Source organism: Heptranchias perlo, chromosome 10 (assembly GCF_035084215.1).
Source record: "Heptranchias perlo isolate sHepPer1 chromosome 10, sHepPer1.hap1, whole genome shotgun sequence".
Lineage (NCBI taxonomy): Eukaryota > Metazoa > Chordata > Chondrichthyes > Hexanchiformes > Hexanchidae > Heptranchias > Heptranchias perlo.
This window is the reverse complement of record NC_090334.1, coordinates 39409183-39434921: the sequence shown is the minus strand read 5'-3', so window position 1 is coordinate 39434921 and position 25739 is coordinate 39409183.

Sequence of the window (25739 nt, the reverse complement as noted above, 5' to 3'; positions counted from 1 at the left end):
AGAAAAACATTTCGCAGTAAAGGTTCTGAAAACATTAATGTAAATATTTCAAAGCCTATTTAATAGCTCCTGCGTCCTTCTTGCTGCCCTTGTTCATATTTCAAATGGTCATACAAAAAAAAGAACAACCCAGCACAAATACTGCTGAATTATACTAGCCATGTATTTAAATATTTTTGCATTAGACCGAGGGCTTTGACAAGGCTCCCGCTGGAAATGGGGACACGCACTTCAGCTCAATACAAATAGAATGATGAGGCGTGGGCATCACTTCTCGCTGAAGGGATACAAAATTCCGGGAGTCCTGGTCTCCCGGGAGAAGTGTGGCAGAGCAGGATTCCTGTTCACCCATGGATGCAGACCCTGTCCCAAATTGTGGGGATGGGGTCATTTAAATACTCAGGGCAGACAGCCCATGCCTGTAAGGGTTCCTCAGAGGTGGAAAAGGCGCCATGTCATTCCAAGGATGGATCTGAAGCCTAGAAAGGGCTGAGGAGCAACATCGTTTAAATTGGTACAATGCTCCTGAAGTACCATAAGGGCATTTCTGGGGAGGTGATCGATCCTCTGTAGGATCGCTAGTGCACTCCTGGGGGTGTTTACTAGGCCCTGAACAAAACTCGTCTCTCATCTGCGGAGAGTTTCATTGTACCGAATGAGGGTGTAAACAATCCAGGTACTCACCCAATCACAGCTCAAGACATAGGGGTGTGGGCACAAGACTCACCCACATGCCCCCAGACTGGAATTTGATGGACATGTTAAACAGGGCAGAAATCAATGCATTCGGGTTCTGCCTTGTGGTCTCCTGGCAGGCATCTGGTCTCCTGGCAGGCAATGCAATACCTTCTACCCTCTCTTGCGACTGAAATTTTGGCTCCATGGTGCCACTGGAACAGAACTTCCTGTTACATTAGAGGAATTCTACATAAGTGGCCATTTTTCTGAGTTTGAGGGGGAAGCCTTTTTTTTTATGCGTTCATGGGATGTGGGCGTCGCTGGCGAGGCCGGCATTTATAGCCCATCCCTAATCGCCCTTGAGAAGGTGGTGGTGAGCCGCTTTCTTGAACCACTGCAGTCCGTGTGGTGAAGGTTCTCCCACAGTGCTGTTAGGGAGGGAGTTCCAGGATTGTGACCCAGTGACGATGAAGGAATGGCGATATATTTCCAAGTTGGGATGGTGTGTGACTTGGAGGGGAACGTGCAGGTGGTGATGTTCCCATCTACCTGCTGCTCGTGTCCTTCAAGGTGGTAGAGGTCACGGGTTTGGGAGGTGCTGTTGAAGAAGTCTTGGTGAATTGCTGCAGTGCATCCTGTGGATGGTACACACAGCAGCCACAGTGCACCAGTGGTGAAGGGAGTGAATGTTTAGGGTGGTGGATGAGATGCCAATCAAGCGGGCTGCTTTGTCCTGGATGGTGTCGAGCTTCTTGAGTGTTGTTGGAGCTGCACTCATCCAGGCAAGCGGAGAGTATTCCATCACACTCCTGACTTGTGCCTTGTAGATGGTGGAAAGGCTTTGGGAAGTCAGGAGGTGAGTCACTCTCCGCAGAATACCCAGCCTCTGACCTACTCTTTTAGTCACAGTATTTATATGGCTGGTCCAGTTAAGTTTCTGGTCAATGGTGACCCCCAGGATGTTGATGGTGGGGGATTCGGCGATGGTGATGCCGTTGAATGTCAAGGGGAGGTGGTTAGACTCTCTCTTGTTGGAGATGGTCATTGCCTGGCACTTGTCTGGAGTGAATGTTACTTGCCACTTATGAGCCCAAGCCTGGATGTTGTCCAGGTCTTGCTGCATACGGGCTCGGACTGCTTCATTATCTGAGGGGTTGCGAATGGAACTGACCATTGTGCAATCATCAGCGAACATCCCCATTTCTGACTTTATGATGGAGGGAAGATCATTGATGAAGCAGCTGAAGATGGTTGGGCCTTGGACACTGCCTTGAGGAACTCCTGCAGCAATGTCCTGAGGCTGAGATGATTGGCCTCCAACAACCACTACCATCTTCCTTTGTGCTAGGTATGACTCCAGCCACTGGAGAGTTTTCCCCCTGATTCCCATTGACTTCAATTTTACTGGGGCTGCTTGGTGCCACACTCGGTCAAATGCTGCCTTGATGGTCAAGGGCAGTCACTCTCACCTCACCTCTGGAATTCAACTCTTTTGTCCATGTTTGGACCAAGGCTATAATGAGGTCTGGAGACTAACCATCGTAGAAGTAGGGACCCTACGTCAGGGACGTAGAGACTACGTCAGGGACGTAAAGACGACGTCGAGAGAGAGCAAATCGCCTGGCCAGCGTTATCTCTCCTTTCCAGGTAATATAATATCCTTTCTATTCTGTGACCACTCAGGGAGTGTTAGTCAGAGAAACCTAGTGGGTGTGCGTTTAAATCTTAATACTCAGGGAGTGTTAGTCAGGGAAACCTAGTGGGTGTGCGTTTAAATCCTAGTTTGAGTATAAAACTGTATAACCCGCTGTAAACTGCAAGCCTATATCTAACTAGACGTATAAGCGGTATGTACATGATCTAATAACGTTAATAAATTGAATTGAGAATTAAGAGAGAATTGACTCATCCTCTGTGTACTAAGCTAAAACCGTTAACCGGTGACTTCCGGTCAACATATTTGGCGTCCCTGGGTGGGCTCGAGGATAAATCTCTCCGTTGCGTCAGTGGGAGCCTCGAGGCGAACCGAATTTGGCAAAGTATACAGAGAACAGGAGTTTGGGTTAATTCATAGCATAAGATGACGAATAAAGGGAAATCACCAAACCCTGGGGACTTGGACTGTTTTGATTGGAAGGGACTCCTTCAAAAATACGTAATAGGGAAGTGGCCGCAATACGGCGAGTATGCGGGTCACATTGGAGACAAGGGAACGCCTGTTGGGGAGGTCCTTTTGAGAATTGCGCAAACAAAGATGTCAGATAGGAAATTAAAAAAGATACAGAAGTCCGTAGCGATCGGATGTTTACTTGAGGAATGGATAGAATGCCGACAGCAGGCTAGGAGAGAGAGAGAAGAGACTCAGAAAATCCAAGACGGATTAGGAGTTGAGAATAAAAAGCTCCGTGAGGAGATAGCCCGCCTTAGTGAGCAGGTAACTGATCTACAGGGACAGAGAAGTGCAGATTTGATGCACATGAACCAATATCAGTTACAGTGCGAAAAATTGACTAATGAAAAGAGTAAGAGAGAGGGAGAAGCCCAAGCAGCTAAAGCTGAGGTGGAGAGATGGAAACAACAATGTAGTGATTTAAAAGCTGCTATGAATGTGATTCACAGATCAGCTCAAGTGAAGAGGAGTAGTACTGGCGATCACACAACGTGTCAGAAAGTGATAGGGAGGCTGCAAGATCAGCTAGCCGCACAGAGGGGCATATTGTGTGCTTTTGCACCCGGAAGAGGTGAAGAAAGTGGTCTAGGGGATGTAGATTGGGATGATTTAGCAGACGAGGCGGATAGATACAGCAGCGGTGATAGGGAACCTCCACTAGGGGACCCACCGCCAGCATATGCTCCAGAGCCGAAAGAACCGCCTGCCCCAATGGCCCCCCTTGTAACCACTAGAGCACAGGTGGGGGAAGATGGTCAGGATATGACATATTCCACCCCACTTGGGGTACAGGAACTGAGGGTTATTGTGAAAGATATTGGGACGTGTGCGCCTGGGGATGATCCTAGGGAGTTGTTCCTAGCGGTCAGGCAACAGAGAGCGATACACGGCTTGGACGATGCTGAGGAAAGAAAATTAATCCTAATGTGCCTACACCCACATATACACTCCGCCCTACCGGAGGAACAAAAACTTGGTAGAGGCACAAATGAGGCCTTAAAGGACCAGGTATTATCTGTCATGGGCGATAACAGAGGGGATCCAGTGGAGGCACTAATGAGATGCTATCAAAGGAAAGGTGAACACCCCACTGTATTTTTGGCCTGCATTTGGGCGGTGTTTCAAGGGGTCTACGGTACAGACTTAGATAGGGATAATTTACAGTGGGAGGTTAGGAACCGATGGCTGAGAACACTAGTGTCGCATGGCACTGAGGAGTCGAGGAAGGCACCAGATCAGTTTGACCCCGCTGATGACACACATAAGGAACCCTGGATAATTAGGAAGATGGTTAGAGTATGGGAAAGGGAAATACCAAAATGATCCAAGGCATCCGGGGACAGAGCAATGCCTGTTAAAGATCAGATGATAACCTGGAGAAATGAAGGGAGGGGACCTACTCAGGGGGAACCCCCTCCAGCTTATCAGACAGTGGGAAGAGGTAGAGGCGGAGGAAGAGGAAACTTCTCAGGAACAGGGAGAACTCAAGGCGAGGTGTCCAAATGCTATAGCTGTGGCCAAGAGGGACACTTCGCAAGGGACTGCCCGAACCCGAGACGAGAGAATGCAGGTCGGGGAAGAAATCAGAGCCTACCTGTGGAAGGGCTGAATAGACCAAGTCCTCAGTGTGATACGATAGAAATACCACCGAGTTCCGGGTTGTACCCCGAACTGCAATGACGATCTCAGGCCTCTCCGTTATGGGTGTGTGACATGGGGAGACCCCTAGTGAATGGTAGGGTTGGAGGCCGCCCTCTTACATTCCTTTGGGACACAGGGGGATCCCGAACCACCATTAACACCACTCAGATCAATGACATAGATTGGAAAATTCAAAACAAAATTATTCTAAGTGGATTCACAGGGCATTCACAAGTGGGATATGTGAGTGCACCGTTGGAAATCGGTGTGGGAGACATAGTGAGAGAGCATTCAGTGGTCCTTATTAAATTACCCAGAGAACAAGAACATATATTAAGGAGTGACTATATGGCCAAAGTGGGATTCTGCTTCGACCCTGTTAATTGTATGATTTGGCAAATGCCTTTGGGCATGGGTAGTATAAATCACACAGTCGTCCCGGTGGGGGAATATCAGGATAGGATATGCACGATCGGGGAAATGTGGATAGAACCAGGAGAAATGAGTAACGATCATGAAGTACAACAGATTATTGTACAAAACTCAATAGTATTTGCCCGACATAAACATGATTGTGGGAAAATGACCGGGAATGTGTGTATAAAAGGTCCAGACCCCAATCCACAGAAGCAGTATGGTTTCCCAAAGCAAGCAGAAGAAGAGATAGAGAAGGTGATACAGAGTCTGCTGCAGCAAGGGATATTAAGACCAATAGCTTCCACTAATAATGCACCTATTTGGCCAGTAAGGAAACCCGACGGTAGCTGGCGACTAACGATAGATTACAGAGAATTAAATAAAGTCACCCCGTTAACAGCCCCTACTGTAGCAACTAGCCCAGAGACAGTAGTTCGACAAAATGAGGATGCGCAGTGGTTTACGGTTTTGGACATAAGTAACGGTTTTTGGTCTATTCCACTGGAGAAAGAATGTCAATATAAATTTGCATTTACTTTCCAAGGACAGCAATATACATGGACCGCCCTGCCGCAGGGGTTTCACAATTCCCCGTCCATATTTCACCAACGGCTGAAGGAAGGGTTAAAAGGATTGTCGAGGCCTGAATGTCTAGCGCAGTATGTAGACGACTTACTCCTACAAACTGAAACCAAGGAGGAACATTATCAACTGCTAAGTGAATTACTGCAGTTGTTACATGACTTGGGATTAAAGATAAACCCTAAAAAAGCGCAGATCATGAAACAAAAAGTTACTTACTTGGGAATGATTCTGACGCCGGGACAAAGGGACATTAACAAGCGAAGGGTAGAGACAGTTGGTAGACTCCCTGTTCCGCGGGATGTAAAAGGGTTAAGGTCCTTCTTGGGGTTGATGGGATATTGCAGGGACCATATTGATGGATTCGCCTCAAAGGCGGCCCCGCTGATGGAATTATTAAAAAAGAATGTGGCCTGGGAGTGGAAAACAGAACACAGCCAGGCCATGACTGATCTAAAGCAAGCACTAGCTGTCACGCCTGCTTTAAAAACCCCAAATCCAACTGAGCCGTTTTCATTGGAGGTGGCTACCACAGACACCACCCTCTCGGCAGTTCCATTACAGGAGACACACGGGAGATTACGACCAGTAGCGTACGCCTCACGTATGCTCTCACCAGTAGAGCAGGGGTATACGGTATGCGAAAAACACTTGCTAGCTGTCTTTTGGGCAGTGCAGCATTTTACCGATATAGTGGGACTAAACCCATTTATAATATTAACAGAACACACCCCAGTACAGCTACTGTTAGATGGAAGGATTAAGGATGGTTCAGTTAGCCAAAATAGAATCGCTAGATGGACATTGTTGCTGCAAGGGAGAAATATAACCGTAAAGGGGGTAAAAACCACTACTATGTTATCAGACAACTTAGTTTATCAGGGAGAGAAACATGAGTGTCAATTGATGATAGCAAATGACCCCAAGGGCCCATTTGTATCAAAACAAAAAGGAGGGGGTAAGACGGGGCCTGAAAGCAGAAAGACAAAGGAAACAGGAAAGGAAGAACCCTCTTTTAAAATTTTTGTGGATGGCTCTTCATCAGTACAGGATGGGGAAAGGAGAACTGGCTGTGGGATATATATAGAGTTGAGCCCCGGACAGAGAGTAATGATTAGAATACAACAGCCCACCTCATTCCTGAGTCCAAAGTTTGCCGGTCCCTATGAGATAGTAGACAAAGCTGGCCCATCTGTATACAGGATATTAACAGCACCAGATCAGAGTGGCTGGTACCACATTAATCAGTTGAAGTTGGTAGGAGAAAAACAAGATAATCATCATTGGCATGTGCTGCTCGATGCTAACGATGTTCCCAATTCTGAAGGTCAGGGAGATCAAGAACAGGACCAGCTACAGGTCCAAGAGGAGGTGTTTGAACACAAATTTGATACTGTCCGTTCACATGCAGAGGCGAATCCAGGAAAAAAATGAAAGAAAAATAAAACAAAAAGGGGGAATAAGTGGGTTCGAAGAAACGGACGGTTAGAATCTGAAACAAATTGGGAACAGGATATGGACGGTCTGGCTCAGTATATGGAGAGACTGGACTTATGATAGTACCTAAAAGAAACTGTACATAAGAGCAGAAATTACACTTGTTTATTACAGGTCCAGCCTAGAATGAAGGGGATGATGCATTTTGTTGCTATCGGATTGACCATCATCAGAACTGTGGTTGAACCTGCCTCGGAGCCGTCACGATGAATGAACGTGCCTGAAGCAATGTCGACGGCGGAGGGATATCCCGAGACCAGGGACAACTTTGCTCTGCAGAATAAGACAGTCCGAACCAACAAAGGGGAAAGAGAGGATTTAAATTTGTATTATACGGGAGTGGATGGGTTAGCGTGTGCGGGAAAGACTTTGGGTATACCGGAGGGAGCAGGAGTACGGTTTTCATGTAACACAGTTCTAGAGGTGACATTGTCGGTTATCCCAGAGGGAAAAATCATTAATCAATTTGTGGGTCCATTTATGGAGCGACCATTGGGGAACGACGGTCGAGGTAAAATATGGTCCACTGGGACCACACCTATGTAAATATTGACTGGAGTAGTGACTCATAAAGGGAAATATTACGTTGGGGCGGTGTTTCATATTCCCCGGCACGGAGGCAATTTGCCCTACCCTTTAAAAAGAGTTCATAACGTGGGCAAGTATCATGAGGGTACTTGGATATCTTTGAGCAATCCACCATCTCATGCTATTGTAATGGACGGTGCTGAGAAAGGGGTAGATTTGTCAAAGTGTCACCAAGGAGGGAATCACTGGGCCTGTCCAGAAGAGATAACGAGACAGAAACTTACTAATTGTGGGTTCAGTACTTATGAAAATTGTTCATTGTCCATTTTGCCGGTTAACAACCAGTCCTTTTTACAATATGCCCTTGTGGGACAAACTTATTACACAGCCACAGCGGCTATGAGCTATAATAAAGGATGGAAACAGTGCCCTCTGGAAGGACACAATGTGGCCATTAACAATGTGACCTCAGACCTGGTTGTCAGTGGACAAGTTCTGCCCAAGCCAATAATGAGGATGGTAATAAACGAAAATCTCACAGTCCAACGTACCGATATAGACCAAGATCTGCGGAAATATGTTCCTACCGAACTACCACCCATTCCGCACCTGACTGCAGATTGGATGCAAATAGCGGAGGAAGCCAATGAGATAATTCATCAATGGACTAAACACACTAAAATAATTAAAACGCATGCTGATAAAGCAGATGAACTGCTACGGGACCCCGGGTTCTGGGATAAGTTTTGGAATTGGGGATCTAATGTTCAAATACATCCATGGGTCAGGATTTTATCACATGCTGCTGTAGTTGTGATTTTATGTGCATTAATATTTGTCATATTCAATGTATATCAGCTTAGAAGGTGGAAAAATGAAATTTTGCAACAATTGAGTGTTAGTGCTATAATGAAACAGAAGAAGCGATTATCAATATAAGGACAGTGTGTGAAGTATATTTTATATGCTTCTTTTTTGTATTTTTCCTATAACCATTTATATTTTTTCTATAACCATATGATATCATGGATGTAACATGCCCATTGGGGGACAATGACAACCTCAGGAGTGGTACACAGAAAGTGAGAATAATGATCCTAAGATAAGCATCTTTGGATCAAAAAGGGGGAGATGTTGTCCCGGGGCTGCAGAAAATTACTGAGCTTAATTCGAATTGCTAACAAAGACACTGACTTTTGAACTGAGGTGACCTGGAGTTCGGTCACTGGTCTGAACTGGCCAGAACCGGTTTGAATTCGTTCCGCTTCTTAGAGGGACAAAGGAACTGTGATGAGACACCAGGCCTCATTTAGAAAAGGAGTAATGAGGTGATGCTACCTAGCCCCTTGGAACAGAGCCAATCAGGGGATGACACTGACCACTCAAGGAATTTTAAGCCAAACGGAGAAGACAGCATCATTCGAAAAGACAGACTTGGAGTTAAAACTGAAGAATTGCAGGCTTGGTGCCAGAGAGTGTGTTTTTGTGTGAGGGAGACTCTGGAGACTAACCATCGTGGAAGTAGGGACCCTACGTCAGGGACGTAGAGACTACGTCAGGGACGTAGAGACGACGTCGAGAGAGAGAGAGAGCGAATCGCCTGGCCAGTGTTATCTCTCCTTTCCGGGTAATATAATATCCTTTCTATTCTGTGACCACTCAGGGAGTGTTAGTCGGAGAAACCTAGTGGGTGTGCGTTTAAATCTTAATACTCAGGGAGTGTTAGTCAGAGAAACCAAGTGGGTGTGCGTTTAAATCCTAGTTTGAGTATAAAACTGTATAACCTGCCATAAACTGCATGCCTATATCTAACTAGACGTATAAGCGGTATGTACATGATCTAATAACGTTAATAAAGTGAATTGAGAATTAAGAGAGAATTGACTCTTCCTCTGTGTACTAAGCCAAAACCGTTAACCGGTGACTTTCGGTCAACAGACTGATGGTGCGGTAATTGGCCGGATTGGATTTGTCCTGCTTTTTGTGGACAGGACATACCTGGGCAATTTTCCACATTGTTGGGTAGATGCCAGTGATGTAGCTGTACTGGAACAGCTTGGCTAGAGGCGCAGCCAGTTCGAGAGCACAAGTCTTCAGCACTTATTTATGTTACTTCATTCAAATTATTAAGGGCTGACCTAATAGACCTAACCTATTCAAGGTTAATAAGAGTCACAGTGAGGTAGATAGTGAGAGACTGTTTCCACTGGTCAAGGAGACGTAACAAGACGACTCAAATTGAAAATAATCAGAAAAAGTTCTGAAGGGAAAGTTAGAAAAAAATTGCAGAGACTGATTAGAATAGGTGTTTCTGCACTGTAACATTCTAACATTCTTTACGGAACCTGCCAGCTCCACCAGATTACCAGCCAGGTGATGAAGATGAACATCTACCCCTCAATATCTGGTGATCTCAGCTACCCACTGTTCCAGCCCTTGCAACATGGTCATAAAAGCTTTTTAGCTGGGATCATAAAATTCCCCTATAGTAGTGTCCATGCAACCAAGAATCTCAAGCATGCTAGGATTTAATGCTCGCACAATCTATAAAGCTGCTCCCTGTTCCTGCAATTCATAAGAAATGCTAATACTCCAAACCTTGTATCTGAGTTTCAAAGGATTTACAGCTATTACATTCACTGCATAGAATGTACAATTGATTGCAATTCTCAGTAAATTGGCTGCTGTAAGTAATACACTATTACACATGTAAAATCTATTATCTGTAAGTATGCTATGTAAATACAATTCATGGCATGAGCTCAATCCCAGAAGTCAATGTTATATAAACGAATGTTAGATCGCTCCAGTTGCCCCAAGGGAAACACCCTCACACAATGAACAAAACCTGAGAGAGTGAATCATTTATATAAAAAACCTACACAACGCAAATAAGATTCCTTTCCAATACCGAACTCTATTAGTCTGCAATTTAATTAGCAATCAGTTATGGTATCCTGTCACCAATTATTCAATTCTCGATCCTACAAAAATTGCAGTAGTATTTTTCTACCACAGCCAGACATGCTACAAGATTAGCTCTTCCTGTCATCTTCAGTGCGTGATGTTAACATGTTTAGCATCCATTCTTCAGTAGATTCAGTAATATTTATCAACACTGTTCTTGTGCTCGAAAATATGAAAGCAGTGAAAAAGATCTTCTGTGTTACTTGCTCACTTGTCTATTATTTCTTTCCTCGATACACATAAATTGTACTTTAGATGTAAAGCAAATTTCCATCCTTCCAAATTCGTGCTGACTGAGTGGAAGTGAGAGGCATCAGAGAAAGTTTCTACACACCGTGTTTTTCACCTCACTCTTGTTCTTTATACATTTATGTTATATTTGCATATGTTTGGATGTACTTTGCCCTGGGGACAGTTTCCCAATCCAACTCTGCTGCAAGAAACATTGGTAGCGAGAATCCAACTTGTGACTATTATGGCCGCTAAAGTGTTCTGGCCCCATTTCTTTCATTTATTCCCCGAGTTGGACGGCTGTGATTTTTCCAATGTGATAATAAATTAGGACCCCCCCCAATCAGATGTTAGTTGCCATTATTCAAATCTACTGTCTCAACAAGGCATTTTACATATTATAAGTATGCAAATAAACATAACATCATATGTCCCAAGTGATAAAAATGGAGTCCAACAGAAAACAATAGCTGACACTTTTTTTCCCAATCCTACATAATATATCGTGTCTAATAATTTTCTAAACATCAAGTTCCATTCTTTGGAACATTCACAAAACTATAAACACCTGAAGGAAGGCCATTTGTATGTCTCATGATAACTACGAAATGTTAATACAACTGCAAGAAACCCACAAGATTGTCAAAAAAATTAACAATCTGAAAAAGATAGTAAAAACAAATGGATTTCATTGCCGAAACATTAAAGATACATCACTGATGGGCACTGTATTAAAGTAAGGCCTGGTCTGATCATGCCTTATATCTTCAGATGAGAATACTACAAAAGGATTCAGTAAGGAGAGTGTTATTGAAGTTAATTGGATACCAAGCCCCAACAATTTTCTCACTGAGGGCTCAATTTTCACCTTAGTGCAATTGTGCAAATTTGTGATGACCTTTGGCAATGAGATGAATGAGGACTTTATAGGAGCAACAGCTTCCAAACTATTTTTGTCAACCTTGTTAGCAGCAATGCTGGAAAGATTAACTAGAGGACCAATAACAATCTTCTTCACTTTGCAAAGGAAGAACAGACTGGGAATGTCTTGTTGCTAAATCTTCTGTGGCCAGCTCAATCTTGTAAAGTTAGGAGTTACAGGCAGTGAGCCTCACCTAACAGCCTTGCATATTGGAAAATCATGGGCCCACTGTCCAAGATTCTCCGTCCATTAATATTAAAGTGAACTGACAATCCGAGGTAGTCCGCCTGTAATTTCCCCACACGGTTATCTGGGAGGTGAGCTTGGAAAAATCAGGTCTAATTTTCCACAGGGCATCAGGGAAATAAACTGCCAAGGTAGTTTCCCAGCCTTTTCTTTGCCCATTTGCTGGTCCTCCCACCTACTCCCATTCCTCTCCCCAGCCACCCTTCCTCTTGCCCTCATCCTCTCTCCCCTCCTTCATCACTGAACTACCCTTCCCCCATCCTCCTCCTCTACCCCTTCCTGCTTTCCCCCTTTCTCATAACCTTCCTACCCCCTCGTATTCACTCTGATATCCTCTTCATACTTCCTCGCCCTGCTCCCCTCCATGTCCTCCCCCGTCCTTTCCCTCCCCACCCTGGTCCAATTATCTCCCAACACTCTTAACCCCTCTTGATTTGAATATTGCACTTTGGGGGGGAGGGGCATAAATTTCAAATTCAGGGGGGCCGCAAAGCAAGCGGCAGCAGATCCGCCCGCCCATTATACACCCTGCCCAATTTTCCTTGTCATCGTATTTTAACTAAAATTGTGAAGAACGTAGCTTTCAAGCCCCAATTTAATCATCCCATTGGAAATCATTTCTCTAGTGCCTGAGAATCGATAGATTTATCCAAAGATTTTATAAATAAACTAGTCGATCTCCCTTGGCATTGCACTCTAGGGGGATGAAATTCAACATCTTCTGGGGTGTAAATCAGGTGGTAGCGGATTGGCTGGCCGTTATACACATCCCCCAATCTTTCTTCAGTTGAAACGCGGATTATCATATTGGGGCTTGAAAGCTACATTCTTCACAATTTTAGTTAAATTAAGAAAATTGATCAGAAATATCCTGCAAAAAAGCATATGCAAATGTAAGTTCCGTTTAATTTTAGAGGTATTAAAATGTCAAGCTTGAAGTTTTTAATAAGCCATGATCACACTAAATTCTGAGTTCTTCTTTAACCATCTGAAACTACCGGATTGTCGTAAAAACCCATCTGGTTCACTAATGTCCTTTAGGGAAGGAAGCCTGCCGCCCTTACCCGGTCTGGCCTATATGTGACTCCAGACCCACAGCAATGTGGTTGATTCTTAATTGCCCTCTGAAATGGCCGAGCAAGCCACTCAGTTGTAAAATCTCGCGACGAAAAGTCATAATAAGAATAAAACCGGACGGACCACCCGGCATCGGACCACGAGGCACCGGACACGACAACGGCAAAACACCAAGCCCAGTCGACCCTGCAAGGTCCTCCTTACTAACATCTGGGGACTTGTGCCAAAATTGGGAGAGCTGTCCCACAGACGAGTCAAGCAACAGCCTGACATAGCCATACTCACAGAATCATATCTTTCAGCCAACGTCCCAGACTCTTCCATCACCATCCCTGGATATGTCCTGTCCCACCGGCAGGACAGACCCACCAGAGGTGACGGTACAGTGATATACAGTCAGGAGGGAGTGGCCCTGGGAGTCCTCAACATTGACTCTGGACATCATGAAATCTCATGGCATCAGGTCAAACATGGGCAAGGAAACCTCCTGCTGATTACCACCAACCGTCCTCCCTCAGCTGATGAATCAGTCCTCCTCCATGTTGAACACCACTTGGAGGAAGCACTGAGGGTAGCAAGGGCTCAAAATGTACTCTGGGTGGGGGACTTCCATTTCCATCACCAAGAGTGGCTCGGTAGCACCACTACTGACCGAGCTGGCCGAGTCCTGAAGGACATAGCTGCCAGACTGGGCCTGCGGCAGGTGGTGAGCGAACCAACACGAGGGAAAAACTTACTTGACCTCGTCCTCACCAATCTACCTGTCCCAAATAGATCTGTCCATGACAGTATTGGTAGGAGTGACCACCGCACAGTCCTCGTGGAGATGAAATCCCGTCTTCGCACTGAGGACACCATTCAACGTGTTGTGTGGCACTACCACCGTGCTAAATGGGATAGATTCAGAACAGATCTAGCAGCTCAAAACTGGGCATCCATGAGGCGCTGTGGGCCATCAGCAGCAGCAGAATTGTATTCCAGCACAATCTGCAACCTCATGGCCCGGCATATTCCTCACTCTACCATTACCAACAAGCCAGGGGATCAACCCTGGTTCAATGAGGAGCGTAGAAGAGCATGCCAGGAGCAGCACCAGGCATACCTAAAAATGAGGTGCCAACCTGGTGAAGCTACAACTCAGGACTACATGCATGCTAAACAGCAGAAGCAACATGCTATAGACAGAGCTAAGCGATTCCACAACCAACGGATCAGATCAAAGCTCTGCAGTCCTGCCACATCCAGTCGTGAATGGTGGTGGACAATTAAACAACTAACGGGAGGAGGAGGCTCTGCAAACATCCCCATTCTCAATGATGGCGGAGTCCAGCACGTGAGTGCAAAAGACAAGGCTGAAGCGTTTGCAACCATCTTCAGCCAGAAGTGCCGAGTGGATAATCCATCTCAGCCTCCTCCCGATATCCCCACCATCACGGAAGCCAGTCTTCGGCCAATTCGATTCACTCCACGTGATATCAAGAAACGGCTGAGTGCACTGGATACAGCAAAGGCTATGGGCCCCGACAACATCCCAGCTGTAGTGCTGAAGACTTGTGCTCCAGAACTAGCTGCGCCTCTAGCCAAGCTGTTCCAGTACAGCTACAACACTGGCATCCACCCGACAATGTGGAAAATTGCCCAGGTATGTCCTGTCCACACAAAGCAGGACAAATCCAATCCGGCCAATTACCGCCCCATCAGTCTACTCTCAATCATCAGCAAAGCGATGGAAGGTGTTGTCGACAGTGCTATCAAGCGGCATTTACTCACCAATAACCTGCTCACCGATGCTCAGTTTGGGTTCCGCCAGGACCACTCGGCTCCAGACCTCATTACAGCCTTGGTCCAAACATGGACAAAAGAGCTGAATTCCAGAGGTGAGTTGAGAGTGACTGCCCTTGACATCAAGGCAGCATTTGACCGAGTGTGGCACCAAGGAGCCCTAGTAATATTGAAGTCAATGGGAATCAGGGGGAAAACTCTCCAGTGGCTGGAGTCATACCTAGCACAAAGGAAGATGGTAGTGGTTGTTGGAGGCCAAGCATCTCAGCCCCAGGGCATTGCTGCAGGAGTTCCTCAGGGCAGTGTCCTAGGCCCAACCATCTTCAGCTGCTTCATCAATGACCTTCCCTCCATCATAAGGTCAGAAATGGGGATGTTCGCTGATGACTGCACAGTGTTCAGTTCCATTCGCAACCCCTCAGATAATGAAGCAGTCCGAGCCCGCATGCAGCAAGACCTGGACAACATCCAGGCTTGGGCTCATAAGTCGCAAGTAACATTCGCGCCAGATAAGTGCCAGGCAATGACCATCTCCAACAAGAGAGAGTCTAACCACCTTGACATTCAACGGCATTACCATCGCCGAATCCCCCACCATCAACATCCTGCGGGTCACCATTGACCAGAAACTTAACTGGACCAGCCATATAAATACTGTGGCTACGAGAGCAGGTCAGAGGCTGGGTATTCTGCGGCGAGTGACTCACCTCCTGACTCCCCAAAGCCTTTCCACCATCTACAAGGCACAAGTCAGGAGTGTGATGGAATACTCTCCACTTGCCTGGATGAGTGCAGCTCCAACAACACTCAAGAAGCTCGACACCATCCAAGATAAAGCAGCCCGCTTGATTGGCACCCCATCCACCACCCTAAACATTCACTCCCTTCACCACCGGCGCACTGTGGCTGCAGTGTGCACCATCCACAGGATGCACTGCAGCAACTCGCCAAGGCTTCTTCGACAGCACCTCCCAAACCCGCGACCTCTACCACCTAGAAGGACAAGGGCAGCAGGCGCGTGGGAACAACACCACCTGCACGTTCCCCTCCAAGTCACACACCATCCCGACTTGGAAATATATCGCCGTTCCTTCATTGTCGCTGGGTCAAAATCCTGGAACTCCCTTCCTAACAGCACTGTGGGAGAACCGTCACCACACGGACTGCAGCGGTTCAAGAAGGCGGCTCACCACCACCTTCTCAAGGGCAATTAGGGATGGGCAATAAATGCCGGCCTTGCCAGCGACGCCCACATCCCGTGAACGAATAAAAAAAACAAAAATTCTCGATGCATTATTGTAATGTACTTTAAAGGCCAGTGATTCTTTATATATAGAATTTATTCATTAAAAAATGTTTTAAATGACCCGAGGCATGCAAATATCATGGAAGTTTGCATACCGCAAAATTGGATTAGTAAGTGTTGGCATTTACTTTTCAAGATCAGGACCAACTCCTACAATAGTAGAAATTACTCCATCTGGAAATGAAAAGATTAACAGAACTCCCACTCAATAAAGGTAAAAAAATTCTCTTTAAATTAATACAATTTATCAAAACAGCACAAAGCAACAGATTAGAATGTGTTGTTTTGATACATTTAATGTTATTGCCTCACTACAAATGATGAGTTTAACTCATAACGTGCACTCTGATAGAAAGCAATTGCACTGGAGCATACTTCAGCTCATATGCCGGATTAGAGAAAAACAGGGCTGTTATTTTGGAGTGTCAGTCAAATTATCAGCAACTTCTGATCTTAAATTGGGTTTTCTTAAAGTAGAATTTTATTTAGGAGCAATAATTTGTATTGATTTAAATTCTTTATTTGCTTCACAACTCAGTAAGTTTTCCTGGAGGTTTTTTAAAAAGCTCATTCTGACTGCCACGGATGTCTGTTGTTGGCATGGTGCATTAAATTCCCATATATGAACTAGAATGGAAAAATGTTGATCAAACGGTACTATCTTTGTCTGGATTCTTTCATTCCCCACCGGATTGCTACCTCATGATTCATCATGCGCAGTGTCCTCTGATTTTAATTCTTTTACACCTGCTTTATTCCACACTCCTCCCTGAGGAAGGCAGGCCTTTCCCTCACTAGAAATTGTAATAAATGTCCCCATAAACATTTGATTTCTTTTCTCCCACCACTTCAGTTTGCTTTCTTTGGACTCTGTTATCTCAAACAAGCAGCTAGAGGGAGAAGGGCAGATGAGGCATGGCAGCAGAGAAGGATATCTCCACGTTTTTCAAATTTAGTTTTCAGAGAGCCAGATAACTGATAGGATAGGCAGTGATATACATCTACTGACCATGGCTTCAAGGTTCCTTGTAGAGAAATCTGCCACTGGCCTTTAGGGCGATGGTCAAATAATTCCAGCTGGGCTCATTTGGCAGTACACTTGCTTTTGAGTCAGAGGATTGTGCCTTCAAACCCCATTTAGGGCTCGACTGACACTCCAGTGCAGTACTGAGGAGTTCGGTATTATCAGAAGTGCCATTCTTTTGGATTAGAGGCAAAACTGAGGTCCTGTCTGTTTTCATTGGCTCAAATGGATGTTAAAGATCCCATGACACCATTTGAAGAAGAGCAAGGTTTCCCAGTGTCAACGCCAACATGTCTCCCAAAAGCGATCAACTGGTCACTCATCTCTTGCTATTAGTAGGATCTTACTGTAAGAAAAAATGGCTGCTGTTTTTCGCCTACACAGCAGTAACTGAATTTTAAAGTAATTCAATGTATTTGAAGCACTTTGAAACTGTTCCAGAGAAATATAATCAGGTGCTTACAAAAATGCAGGTCTTTATTTATTCTATCTTTCTTTCATGCCTTCATTTTCTGATTCTTAATCCTCAAAAATAACAATTGTTAACTACGATCCCTAGTATTGGAGGATCAACTCCGTAAAGTTTATAAGCCTAGAAATTTGCAATATTAGCAGATGAATGCTTCATGTGTTCATGTGACATTCATTTGTCTGCTATTTTACTAGTGGTGTTTATTAGAAATAGATTAATATTTCTGCTAAAATAGCAGATAGAGGAATGTGTTAAGCACTATCCATTAAAATCGGCAAAAATAAGTTCCAGGCTATAAGTTTTTATCCTCCTAAGGTACACATGGGTAACGACTAATAACATTTGAACTTGCAGACTACAGTCCCAATCCCAAACACAGTAATTGAGACATAACAGGATTCATAGCTAAAATCAAAGTTTATAATGGATCAACTAAAAATTTCAAATGCACACCATTTACATGGAACATAAGATTCGTATATACATCAATTAACATTTTTGCACTAAGTATTAGTTATAGATAGTTTAATTCCCCTGTGTTTGAACTCCACCCCTCAGTGCATGAGGAAACAGAAGGAGATTAAATATATTCCTGTCTAATCATTTTACTGTCTCATACATATGTCGGTTCTGAAATTATGAGGCTTCTGCTGGTCTCTCCCCAGCAGAACCTCCAGGAAAACGGCAGAGACCCTATTGTGCCAAATCTTTGCCATTTCTGTGAGTATCCTCAAAGCTTTGTAAGGGACAGAACTTCCTTCTGCCCTTCAAAAGGCAAATGACAGTCAGGGGAGGAGCCACAGCCTCTCCTGATTCTCATTGGGACTTGGCATTTCTATGGCAGTTGCCAAGTGAGTACAGGTGTATCAGCCTCCACAGAGGCACATGTGGAACCCAACAGTGGGCCAAGCAGCCTGGACCTCCAAGAATATGATGCACAGTTTGTGGAGGGAGGAGGCTGCAGCTAAGAGGGCTTGATTATGATTAAGAGTGACAAAAGGATAAGTGAAACAGTGATAGAAAAATGTTGCAGGAAGTAACTTTTACACTTATAGGAAGTGCATGCTGTAGGCATCTGTTTCAATACCTTACCAGTCAATTTCCTATGGTGTTGCACATGGAGAGTTAAGACCAAATTCAGTCTTTAGGTCAAATGGGATAGAGGGGAGAGAGTAGGGAGGGGGAGAGAGGGAGAGGGGTGCAGGGAGTAAAGGGGTTGGGGACAGAAGGGGACTGGGGAAAGAGGGAGCAGGGAGGGGAAGAAAGAAGGATGGGGTGAAGGGAGAGAGGAGAAGGGATGAGAGTGGAGGGGGCAGGAAAAGGGGAAGAGGGAAGGAAGAGATGGGAGTGAGGAGGGGAAGAAGGAGGAAGGGGAGGGGGAGAGGGACAGAGAGATGAAGGGCGGGAAAATGGGAGAGAGAAGAAAGAGATAGCAGGAAAAAGGGAAGAAGTGGAAATTGGAAGGGGAGCGAGAGGGAGAGGGAGAGACAGAGAGGGAGGGAGAGAGATAGAGAGGGAAATGGGATGGGCAAGGGGTGAAAGGGGTTGAGTAGGGAGAGAGGGAGAACAATCAGAGAGGGAGACAGGGATAAATGAGGTGGGGAGGTTAATGGGACAGTGATGACCAGGTATAAATGGGCACACCAGAAATCTCCGCTTTCGGCAACTGAAGTCAGCAACATTAAAATTCAACTTGAAGGTCTCTGCATCAGAAAGAAGGAAAGAAGAAAGAAAGACTCGCATTTATATAGCGTCTTTCATGACCTCAGGACGTCCCAAAGCACTTTACAGCCAATGATGTACTTTTTAAGTGTTGTCACTGTTGTAATGTAGGAAACAATAAAATTGAATGGCTACTGCAGAGCAAAACAGAGGATGGGCAAGTTAGTCAGGTGAATTCAAGGCTACATTGAATCATAGAATCATAAAATCATCGAAATTTACAGCACAGAAGGAGACCATTTAGCCTATCATATTTGTGCCTGCCAAGAGCGAGCTATCCAGCCTAATCCCACTTTCCAGCTCTTGGTCCGTAGCCCTGTGGGTTACGGCACTTCAAGTGCATATCCAAGTACTTTTTAAATGCGATGAGGGTTTCTGCCTCTACCATCCTTTCAAGCAGTGAGTTCCAGACCCCAATCACCCTCTGTATGAAAAAGTTTCTCCTCAACTTACCTTAATCATTCTACCAATTACAATGCCCCCTGGTTATTGACATCTCTGCTAAGGGAAATAGGTCTTTCCTACCCACTCTATCTAAGCCCCTCATAATTTTATACATCTCAATTAAATCTCCCCTGTTCCAAAGAAAACAACCCAAGCCTATCCAATCTTTCCTCATAGCTAAAATTCTCCAGTCTTGGCAACATCCTCGTAAACCTCCTTTGTACCCTCTCTAATGCAATCACATCCCACCTATAATGTGGCGACCAGAACTATACGCAGTACTCTAGCTGTGGTCTAACTAGTGTTTTACACAGTTCTAGCATAACCTCCCTGCTCTTATATTCTATGCCTTGGCTAATAAAGCCTGATTGAAGCCTGAGGGTGTGTTGTTCCTTCCCCTCTCCTTCACTCCCGGACCCTGTTACTTGCATCTTGCACTGAATCTCGAGCTGCTTATTCTGGTTATTGTGAATGCAGTTTAATCAGCTGGCTTACAGCCGTCCATAAGATTTATCAGGACCTGGACCGGGACAGCCTGTTGCTACAGATCATTGGCTCTTGTTGTGTAAGAGGACGGAAAGCTATTGTTTGGCTTGTCGATCGGGTAATAATAAATATATTTTGATGCTCCTAAAGCTCAGACTAGGAAAAATAAAAATTATATTGTATATTATCTGGGGTGAAAGTAGCTAGCAGGGACATCAACAAACAGTCGGTGCCCTGACGGTGAGGGGATTAAAACATTTTTTATAGAGCACCCATAGTGACACTGGAGAATCTGTCCTGATGGGGAAAGAAGAAGAAAATGGAACGTATGTTTTCAAAAAACTGAAAAGCTTAAAAGAATTTTAATAAAAAGACTTACCTGGAGGCTTATCTGCCTCAAAACTATGGCGACCGATCACAGAGGAACAGGTCAGATGTTCATTCCACAGAGACACCCAATAGACCGAGCCTTCAACCATATGCAAATGTGACAGGGCAGGCATCAGCAAGTGTAATAAAGAGTGGGCACACTTAAATTTGAAATCTTCATAAGGAATATTGACAGGTGACGGGACATACTAATTTTAATCGTCGCCATCGTTCATCCTTCGATGTCAAAGGAGACAGCCAGAATATCATCTCTTTGTTTTTGCCCTGAGCTTAGGAATCTTGATTTTTCAAGTGAGACATCCTCAGCTGGTGTTTACATACAGCATCAGGATTGCGATGGGCCTCATAATAAGAGGCACCTTCATGGATGGCTTTTTGCCATGTTTTCGTATCTTAAGCCAGTTGTTCCCACTTATCGATGCCTATTTTGTATTGTTTCAGAGTTGCTTTTAAGCAGTCTTTATATCTCTTGTGCTGACCACCACAAAATCGATTCCCAGTTGTCAGTGTGCCATAAAAGATCTTCTTCAGGATTCGTTCATCGCATTCGCACCACATGACTTGACCATCGTAGCCATGCCTTCATGACCAGAGCATCTATGCTTGGCATAACACTATGGGGGGAGGGATGGTGGGGGAGGGGAGGGGAGGAGGTAACTGTTTAATTACTGCACAAGTTTCATTATAAATTCCTGTGTAGACATTTTAGAAATGGGAGGGGAGTGATGGGGGAATTGACAGTGAAACGTGTACAGATGTTCAAATATGATACAGTTGGGTATCTGCTGAGTGGCTGTTGTGCCTTCTTGATGAATAGCTTTGATGGAGTAAATAAGGAGAAACTGTTTCCAATGGCAGCAGGGTCGGTACCCAGAGGACACAGTGTTAAAATAATTAGCAAAAGAATCAGAGTTGAAATGAGAAATTTTTTTACGCAGCAAGTTGTTATAATCTGGAACGCACTGCCTGAAAGGGTGGTGAAAGCAGATTCAATAGTAACTTTCAAAAGGGAATTGGATAAATACTTGAAGGGAAAAATTTGCAGGGCACTGGGGAAAGGACAGGGGAGTGAGATTAATTGGATAGTTGTTTCAAAGTACCAGCATAGGAATGATGGGCCAAATGGCTTCCCCTGTGCTGTAAATTCTACTTTAAGCATGTGGAGTTCAATGGTAAGGGCACATTTAGAGTACTGTGAGTAATGTTTGGCTATTTCAAAGAAGGAATGATGAATTGGTGAGGGAATAGAGAAGGCCAGCAAGGATGATTCTAGATCTCATTCTTACTTAAGAGAAAAGAATCATAATACTGCAGTATTATGATACATTGGTTTATCGTATTCTCAGGAATATTTCTCAGAAACCCAGGCCAAGTTTCCCTTCACTAATTTAGGGACACTAAGATCAGTTAACTCAGCAAAGACAAGTGACTGAACCCAGGATCTTCCTGGTCTGTCTGGCTCAGCTACTCATGTCGCAACCAGTTAGGTCATTTATATTTATTAAAAAATCAGTTAATCCAAACTAAATTAAAGTACAGTTCTTAGTATGGAACCTTGTAACTGTTAAAACTGCCAAACACATTTTTCAATTCATATATTATGGATGGAACAATCGGTACAGTACGCCTCTGGTTTAAAAATGCAACATACTTGCACAGAAAGTGCCAGCACTCATTGTCTAGACTCACGAATGAAGACTGCTCATTTAGGTGAGGTACTGAAGACCATGAAGTCTGTACCTTCTGGGAATGGATATCATAATATTAAAAAGGAAAGACTTTGAAGGCTCAACAGACAAAATGTTTTTTTCTGTGCACTATCACAAATCTGTTAACTAGGACTCACAATTTCAGTAAATAAGATGAGCATGGCTGAAGTTATCATGGGACAGAGCTGCCCTATTGCCTCTTTGGTGAAGTGCACTCTTCTTCCTCACTAAAGCCCTCATATGACCTGTGTTGCCTGTATAGTCTATGGAGAGAGGGTACTATCTGGTGGGGTCCATCCTCCTTAAATGCTGCCTGACTGTCTTTTGCTCCATTCTGTGCTGCTCCCCCTCCTCCTATTCCACAATAATGGCAAACAAGGATGTTTCCATAGGGAATTCCTACCTGCTCCTGAGAAACCTACACTGTGAGTAGGAGGTAGGGGATGGGTGAAGTTGAACATCTGGTGGTAGTCTCACCCTGTCACAATCAGTGAGAAGCAAGTCCAAGTCTGTATAGGCAGAATGGCAAAAACGAGTTTCCCAGCTGCAGAGATCACAAGTGAAACTCTCCCCACGCTTCAGGCTCAAATGCTCCTCACATCCATCTGTCGCATCTGACCCTGGGAGCATCTTTGTCATATAATTCTCAGTCTAAGTTACCCCAAGTGCATTGCAGATGTAAAAGCACTCCCCCTCATTATAATATATTTAAATGAGGGCACTCGGGACTCAGCAGGCAGATTGCAGGAAAGGCCAAAAAGCATGAGGGAATTTGAGGGAGTGATTTTAAGGCAAAAAAAAGCTGGAAACGGCTTCAGCCCAATTATCCTGCCACAAGATGTTGATTGCTCCAATTATGGACCAGAAATACGCCAAAAACGGTAAGGAAATTCACCCCCTATATCCTAGAAATTATATTGTGCAATATTAACATACAAACACAACAGAACCATGAAATTAATTTGTCAGCTATTTTAATAGAAGCATGAACTCATTTAAAATAGGCAGGCTAACATCTCCATTAAAATAGCAAAGTGATTACATACAAATGTGTTAAGTATCCATACACTAATAACACACAGCGTAACTTCTAGGCTTAAATCTCACTATAGTAACAACATGGTTAAAACATAGGATCAAGTAAAGTATTCTGCTTTTCTTCTGAATGTTTCATATATTATGTATTAAGGCTCTCTGATTTTATATATCTTGTTAGTAAAAGATTTGTAGAGATTTCTTACAGGATGACAAAAGAATTGTTCTAATGAAAATCTTCCATTGCTTGGATAATAAATGAAACACTTTGTATTTCTTATAGTTTCTACAGGTATTCAGGAATCTTGCAGAATGTAACAGGATTGTGACACCAGTAGCAAGAGCCTCACCTTTGCTACTTAAATGGCTCCTGCAAGACTATGGATTATTTGAGCAAGAGCATAATTAGTTAACCCACTGATTTTCATTTGACACTCTGAAAACCTTTGAAACCGTTTATTGTGAAATGAATTGGAAATAGCTACTGCTTCCTCAGATGTTGATATAAGTATGAGTGCCACACACCACCTCCCTATTGTCCAAGAGCTTTTGCAGTAGTTTCTCCTCCTGGAATTACCATTCCAGATTTGATTTGCTAGCACTCATTTCTGTCCTACAAATGCACTCAGTCCTCCTAGGAGAATCAACAAGCGCATCGCACTGACTGCAACAAAGGAGTCTTCACTCCTTTGACTAATAGTAGCCTTCTAGTAAACAGACTCCAGAGATGCTATGTAGTGCATGCCATTCTAATAGTGTGCTGCTAGAGGTCTTCTCATCCAGGAAAGACAACATTACAACTTCCATTAAATGAATTTAACAATATTAGTTTCAGCTTCAAACCTTGATCGAGCCCATTCTAAACATACTAAAAGAGTCTGACAAAGCAAGTGTAACCACAGTATTATACTGTTATCCAGCAATACTGTAACATATACAGAAACAAAATCTATGGTCCAGAATTTGCTGAAAAAAATCACGCCTTTATTTATGTGCAAATTGGCCAGCAACTTGTGACGAGGAAGAGATACCCCGTGAATTACGAATCGCCACAGGTTGCTGGGAGATTTGCACCGCTCCGTGTGAGCTTCGCAAAAACGACATCTCGCTCTTAACCTCCCCCTGAGTTTCATGAAGTTGCTGCTTTTGCACATTAATTACCCATTAAACTCTCCACAGAAAATTAAGTTTAATAATTAATAGCATAAGAACCATTTAAAAGACATGATAATTGTTAATGACTGCCAATCAGCCTCTCCGGCCCAGAAAATGAACAATTAGAAGTGTGGAGTCTCATTCCTGCAGGTAGTGACTTGTTTTTGGAGATTTTAAAAATGTAAAATTTTAGATTTTTAAATTTATTTTCTTACTTTTCCTTTCTGTCTCTTTTTTTCTCTCTCTCTTAATCCAATCTTTCTTTCCCTCCCTTTATTTCTCTTTCTGATTTGACATTGAATTCATCCACTTTAACTCACTCTCCTTCTCAGTCCTGTCTCTATCCTTACATCTCATTGGTTATCAGCTCGCACTTCCCGCAAATTTGTGGGCAAAAAATATTTGAGCTGAAAGGTGCAGGAACAAGTCTAACTACAAGGGCACGCTGTGAGATGGCCCGCCCCAGCAAATTCTGGGCCTATAAGTTCTTCTTTAGTAATGACATGTATTTTACATTTTTACAAAAGTAATGTGGAATCGCCAATATGTAAAAATGATTGCGGTTAGACTATTGGTTTGACTGGTACAGACTGAAATTTCAAGGAGTTTGATTCAGCCAGGAAGAACTGACACTAAGATATCCCATTCTAGGCACAGGTTCAATGGGAATTGGAGGGAAAGAGGTGACCACATGGGCCAAGTTTGATTGTAGAGTGTCAACTGGTGCCGGCTCCTCTTCGCACTTGGTTGACCTGGCAGGAAAGATACAATGGTTTCTCCACTCAGTCTTTGGTTAAAATAGCAATCAGGCCCCGATGATGTAATCGGAGCCCGATATGGCTTATTACAGAAGGCCCCCGTTGGTTTCTGGTTGGTGTCCTTTCCTCCGCTCAGAAGAGCAGGTTAAATCAAAGACTGCAGGAATTGAGCGGGACGTCGGTGGGAAGTCTCCCAGGTGATTTTAACTGTGCGTCTGCCTGGTTTCCGCTGTGAGGGCAGGGTTAATATTGCCCCTTTGGGGTGCTGCATTTAGCAGTGAACAAAATTTCTGGGTTTTTGGAAGTTGTGCTGTTGACCAGTGCAAGCCTCAGTTAACGAGCAAAACTATTTAAATTAGTCCCATAGTGGGTGGAGTGGCTTTTTTGCTGCCTCCACAGCAACAGCATTTGCAGCAGTGTGTAGGTTGTTTGGCCTGTGTATGTTGGCTTCTTAAAGATGGGTAGCATTTTTATTGTTAGTTCTGTTTTGCCTTTTTATA